Source organism: Rhinatrema bivittatum, chromosome 3 (assembly GCF_901001135.1).
Source record: "Rhinatrema bivittatum chromosome 3, aRhiBiv1.1, whole genome shotgun sequence".
Lineage (NCBI taxonomy): Eukaryota > Metazoa > Chordata > Amphibia > Gymnophiona > Rhinatrematidae > Rhinatrema > Rhinatrema bivittatum.
In genome coordinates this window covers 304,851,028-304,857,219 of record NC_042617.1, presented here as the reverse complement: position 1 = coordinate 304,857,219, position 6,192 = coordinate 304,851,028, and positions in this window count along the sequence as shown.

Genomic DNA, 6,192 nt, shown 5'->3' with positions numbered 1-6,192 from the left:
TGGTGGTCGGTAGCATCCACGCTGCCCTGGTAGGCCTGGGAACGGAGGCTGGAAGGCCGGTGATAGCTGGCAGAAGCCGTTAGTTCACCCAACGGAGCCAAGGTAGCAAAAAGAGAGGTGAGCAGAAATGGTCACAGCCATCTGCAGCCATGGAACGTAACAATTCCTAACTGAGGACAAAATTGGAATCATCATATCATCAAAATACAGCTGCAACGGGATGCCTTTCACATGACCCCCTTGAAATATAAAGAATCCCTGTCTTCGTCACATTCAATAATAAGTGATTTGCACACATCCAATCTCTCACCTTTCTCAAAACATTCTCAACCTATTTCAAAGTGATGGCTAACACCGGCCCCACAGATACACAAATTGAAAATCATCCGCATAACTCATAAAAAATTCTCCAAGACTATGGAGCAGGTGACAAAGGGGAAGCATATAGAGATTAAAGAGACCTGGAGACAAGGGTGAACCTTGAGGGACACCTGTCCTCACTGGAACCCAATCCGAACTGAAATCAGCAATATATACTAGGGATGTGAATCGTTTTAGGACGATTAAAATTATCGTCCGATAATTTTAATATCGTCTTAAACCGTTATGGAACACAATACAATAGAGATTCTAACGATTTATCGTTATAAATCGTTAGAATCGTGAGCCGGCACACTAAAACCCCCTAAAACCCACCCCCGACCCTTTAAATTAAATCCCTCACCCTCCCGAACCCCCCCCCAAATGAGTTAAATAACCTGCGGGTCCAGCGGCGGTCCGGAACGGGCTCCTGCTCCTGAATCTTGTTGTCTTCAGCCGGCGCCATTTTCCAAAATGGCGCCGAAAAATGGCGGCGGCCATAGATGAACACGAGATCGACTGCAGGAGGTCATTCAGCGAGGCGCCGGAACCCTCGCTGAACGACCTCCTGCAGTCGATCTCCTGCCGGCGCCATTTTCCGTACGAAAACGATTCGCGGCGGGAAATCGCTCCCTGACCCCCGCTGGACCTCCAGGAACTTTTGGCCAGCTTGTGGGGGGCCTCCTGACCCCCACGAGACTTGCCAAAAGTCCAGCGGGGGTCCGGAAGGACCTCCTGCCGTCCAATCGTGTTCGTCTATGGCCGCCGCCATTTTTCGGCGCCATTTTGGAAAATGGCGCCGGCTGAAGACAACAAGATTCAGGAGCAGGAGCCCGTTCCGGACCGCTGCCGTTCCGGACCGCCGCTGGACCCGCAGGTTATTTAACTCATTTGGGGGGGGATCGGGAGGGTGGGGGATTTAATTTAAAGGGTCGGGGGTGGGTTTTAGGGGGTTTTAATGTGCCGGTTTTGCGATTTTTAGATTTTTAGATTTTCATCACGATTTTTCACGATTTTTTCACGATATTTTACCCCCCCAAACGGCAACAATACGATTCCCTCCCCCTCCCAGCCGAAATCGATCGTTAAGACGATCGAGGACACGATTCACATCCCTAATATATACCCTTGCCACCAGTCCTCCAAAAAAGAACCGAACCACTGAGGAACCACACAGCTAATCCCGACCTCCTCCAACCTCTGCAATAAAATATTGTGGGATAGGGAGTCGAATGCCATGGATATGTCTAAAAAGATATTCACGACCTCCCGCTTTTGGTCCAATTTCCTCAAAACAAAATCTGTTACAGAAAGCAATAGTGATTCTATTCCTCGACCTTTCCTGAACCCACATTAATTTTCATGCAAATCTAGTTGTCATCTAAGAAAGTCACTAATTGGTTCAAAACCACCCTCTCACACAGGCCAATGCAATACCGTGCACTGCAGCCAGTGTATGGCTCAAAACGCGATTGGATGCGCTTTTTGGAAGCTCATCCATAATCCCTGATGCAAAACGGAGGTTAATGTTCCAAAACGCGCATCCAATCGATTGCGCAGCTAATAGTGCTCATCACATGTAAATTCATGTTGATGAGGCTATTAGCTATTACCCCAATGCAAAAACAGTATGTGCTCTCAACGCGCACATTTTTACTCTCAAATATTAATGCCAGCCCTGGAGCAGGCGTCAGTTCTTGAGGAGCCCCAAAAGTTTACAGAAAAGCAGAAAATACTGCTCTTCTGTACTTCCTCCAACTTAATATCGTGGCAATACTAAGTTGGAGGAACCAGAAAAGAAATGTAAAAAAATATATATTAATTTAAAAAAAAAGTGTGCCAATGGTCAGGTTAGGAAAACAGATGCTCAATTAACAAGTGTCCATTTTCCTAACACATGGCTATGCACAGGTTAGGAAATTGAAGGCTTGTAAAATTGAGCGTCCGTTTTCCTAACCTGCGGACAGCCACCTCTCCTGGTCGCCCGATGCCAAGGAAGTGCTAAGAGCGCAAAATTTTCCCTAGTGCTTCCTTTTTACCACAGCTGCCCATTAAATATTAAATTGAGACCCCGGGAGAGGTGGATTGGTGCACGTTAAGAGAGCGGGCGCTCAGTCTTGCATGCCGATATTGCATTGGCCTGTAGGATTTTTTCCCAAGGTGGGTAGAACTGTGATGGATCGATAGCTAGATAACTCCTCCAAAGATAAACAAGCACTCTTAACAATGGGATGCACTATCCCTTTTTTAAACTAAGTAGGCACCACCCCTTTCTCAAATGAACAATTGAATAAAGAGGTAAGGGTTAACAGCATGTCACCACCGAAATTTCAAAGGATCCATAAAGGATATATGTGTTCTTACACACACACACACACACAGGCACTCTCTCTCTTTCTCTCTTACATGCACATGCTCACATAAACACACGCAGGTGCATGCAGACTCACACACAGGCTCTGTCTCCCTCATACACATGCATTCTCACACACACACACAAACACAAGCTCTCTCTCTCATATACACACATGCTCTCTCTCTTACATACTCATGCTAACACACACAGGTGTTCTCTCATACACAGAGGCTCTCTCACACACACAAGTTCTCTCTCAAACATATGTAGGCTCTCACACATACATGCAGGCTTATTCTCTCTCATTCACATGTAGGCTCGCTCTCACTCTCATACACACATGCAGGCTCTTTCTCTCATACACACAAGCTCTCTCTCTCATACATACGCAGGCTATCTCTCTCTCTCTTACACATGCAGGCTCTCACACACACAGAGGCTCACACACTCCCACAGGCTATCTGTCTCTAATAATACACATTAACTCAGAGCCTCCTCCTCTCCTCTGGGCTTCTTCTTCTGTTGCAGCAGGATGAACTCCTCGGTGGCCTATCACTTTTGTCTTTGGCTGCCTTGAGATGGCTCCATGGTGGCCTATTGTGCCTGTCTTCGGCCGCCACAGGATGGGCTCCACAGAGGCCTCTTGCTCCTCTCTTCGGCCTGTCTGCCCCCCCCCCCCCTTTCCGGTCCAGCTCAGGCTCCATGGACTGCTTGGGGAAGGGAAGGGAGGGAAAGGGTGGGGAGGGGAGGTAAATATGAAGGTAGCTGCACGCTGCTATCCTCTCCCTTCTTAGTGGCTGATTCATGGGAAGAAGTAAACCTACAACTTCCGCCTTCGAACTGGTTGCTGTGAAGGGGAAGAATTGCAGACAACACGGTTGGCTGTAGATAGGATTTCATTCACAAGTCACTTGTGTCTCGCGAGATGCTAGTTGTCCAGCCCTGGTATAGGCTTTCAGTATCAGCAAAAAGGAGGTGACTATCCTCAGCTCACAATTCAGCCCTTACATTTGACCTTAGCCATAAGGAGGCCAAGAAGCAATGCCGAGAAAGCAGAGACAGCAGCGTATCACTTTAAATTGTAGCTCTAGGCAGAGTGCATGGCTAGGTCATCCAGGCCTGGATTTGGAAATGGGAACAGTAGATCTATGCCTAGATTGGTAAACATGTGAGGGGCAGCAGGCCAGCTGAAGATTTGCTGCTTCCCAGCTGAGCTGAATCTCATTCATCAGAGAAAGATCCTCTGCTTGCTGCTCCAGCCCCTCTCATCCCAGATAGCATAAGAGCAACAGGAGGGGATGGGCTGAAGCTGGAGAAGATATAGCACAGCAAAGAAAAGCCACTCTTCTCCCTAAACCAGCCCCTTCCCTCCTGTTATTCAAGGACAGAAGGGAAGAGTGTGTGTGTGTGTGTGTTTGTGTCAGAGTGGATGGGTGGTAAAATAGGGGGTAGAAATCCAGGAAGGAGATGGACTGGAGCACGGTAGGGACACCTGCTCCCACTCACTGCAATTCAGATTCTCCCTCCCTTGATTCTTTCCCCTAAATCAGAGCTTTCCAAAGTGTGTGTCGGGACACAGTGTGTCGCCTGTAGTGTGGAGGTGTGTCGCCCGGTCCACAGGGCCGGCGGAAGCAGGAAACTATAGCAGGAAAATCGGCGGGCAGTGGTGGAGCTTACATCACCACGGCCCGAAGAAAAGGGTCACGTTCACTCCTCCTCCTTCTGCCTGTGCAGCCCTGGAAGAAAAACGATGCCGGAGCCGCGTGGGCAGGAAGGAGGAGGAGCATCTGCTGCGTACAGAAGAAGAGCAGCATTAATGGGCCGTTGCGACGGCCTGAGAAGAGGAGGAAACCCGATAGCAGGGCCGCTGCAGATCCCATGTCACGGCCAGGGAAGATCAGGGCCTCTGAAGAGCCCATCCTTCGGCAACCCGTGCAGAGGGACAGCATGTGCCAGTGAGAGCCTGTGCTTGAGCAAGAGAGCATGTAGGAGTGAGAGAGCCTGTGTGTGTGAGAGTGAGACAGCATGTGCACGAGAGAGACAGTATGTATGTATGTATGAGAGAGAGGCATGTGAGAGTGAGAGCTGTGGATGTGTGAGATTGCATGTGAGTGAGAGCCTGTGTGTGAGAATGTGTGAGATAGCATGTGAGAATGAGAACCTGATTATGTGTTTGAGGGAAGACAGATGGAGAGAAAAGAAATAGAAAAAAAGACCCTGTAAAAGGAATTGGCAAAAAAACAAGAAAGGAAAGCTGGACAAAAAAAGCCTGTGACCAAACGATTAGAAAACTAAGATCAGACAGCAAAGGTAAAAAAAAAATTACTTTTTAGTGATTGGCACATGTAATCTTTGGGAATGTGCAAGAGTAGCACTTTCTCTATGCCGATCTCACAATGTACGAGATCAGCATGGAGGAAGTGGAAGCCTGCAAATATTTATTATGAGATAGGTTGTGTTGTGAAACATTTTATTTATGTATATATTTAAGGAAACATACATAAATTGTTGAAATACATTTTGTTCGTTTAACCTTTAACTTCTGGTTTGCTGGTAGACTGAATTACTGTGTCACGAAATTATGTTTGTCTAAAAAGTGTGTCACCAACATGAAAAGTTTGGAAAGCTCTGCCCTAAATCCTCTCCTTGACCCATGCCCACTCTTCTTATCTTCTCCTCTCCCTATGGTTGTCTTGCTCTCTCTCTCCTCTCCCCAATCCCTGATAAGAACATAAGAATTTGCCATGCTGGGTCAGACCAAGGGTTCATCAAGCCCAGCATTCTGTTTCCAGCAGAGGCCAAACCAGGCCACAAGAGCCTCCCTGTCCTATATCCGCCCTTGGCTTTCTCACTCTCTTCTTCTTCTTATCCCTGAAATCTTCTCCCTGTGCTGATAATTGAGATCCCCTTTCCTCATACATTTAAAACAAAATAAAGTATACAGACACAGAAAAGGTTGGAAAACTTTATTTTTATAATGTAATATTTTGTAAGCTTTTCCTTATTTCCTCTGTTATATTAATAAATATGTACACTAATTTGATGATACATGTAAAATTGCCGTGCCAATAAGGTTATCTGAATGTTTTAATTATTGCTGAAGAATCTGCTCTTGAGCTGCTGCAGGGAACCGTTTTATACCTTAGACCTTCTGCTTCTTTTGGTCGACCTCCTGGCATCATAGGGGGGTGTGGTGCAACAACCCCAACGGGATGTCAAAACGAAATTTGTCACTGTCGCCATCACCATCAACATCACCACAGGAAGTATATGTGAATCGTCTGCTTAACCGTTGTTGGCAAATTTCCTTCACGGGGTCTGTCCATCAAGTTTATGTCTCCGACCCCTCCCCCCGATCTGGAGCATCTTTGGCATTGGGGGTGACAGAGGGTCACCTCTGTCAGATTCAGACAGGTTGGATGTTCCATGACAGGGTCCCACCTTTCCAAACCGCCATGATCCAATAGGCTGTGAGA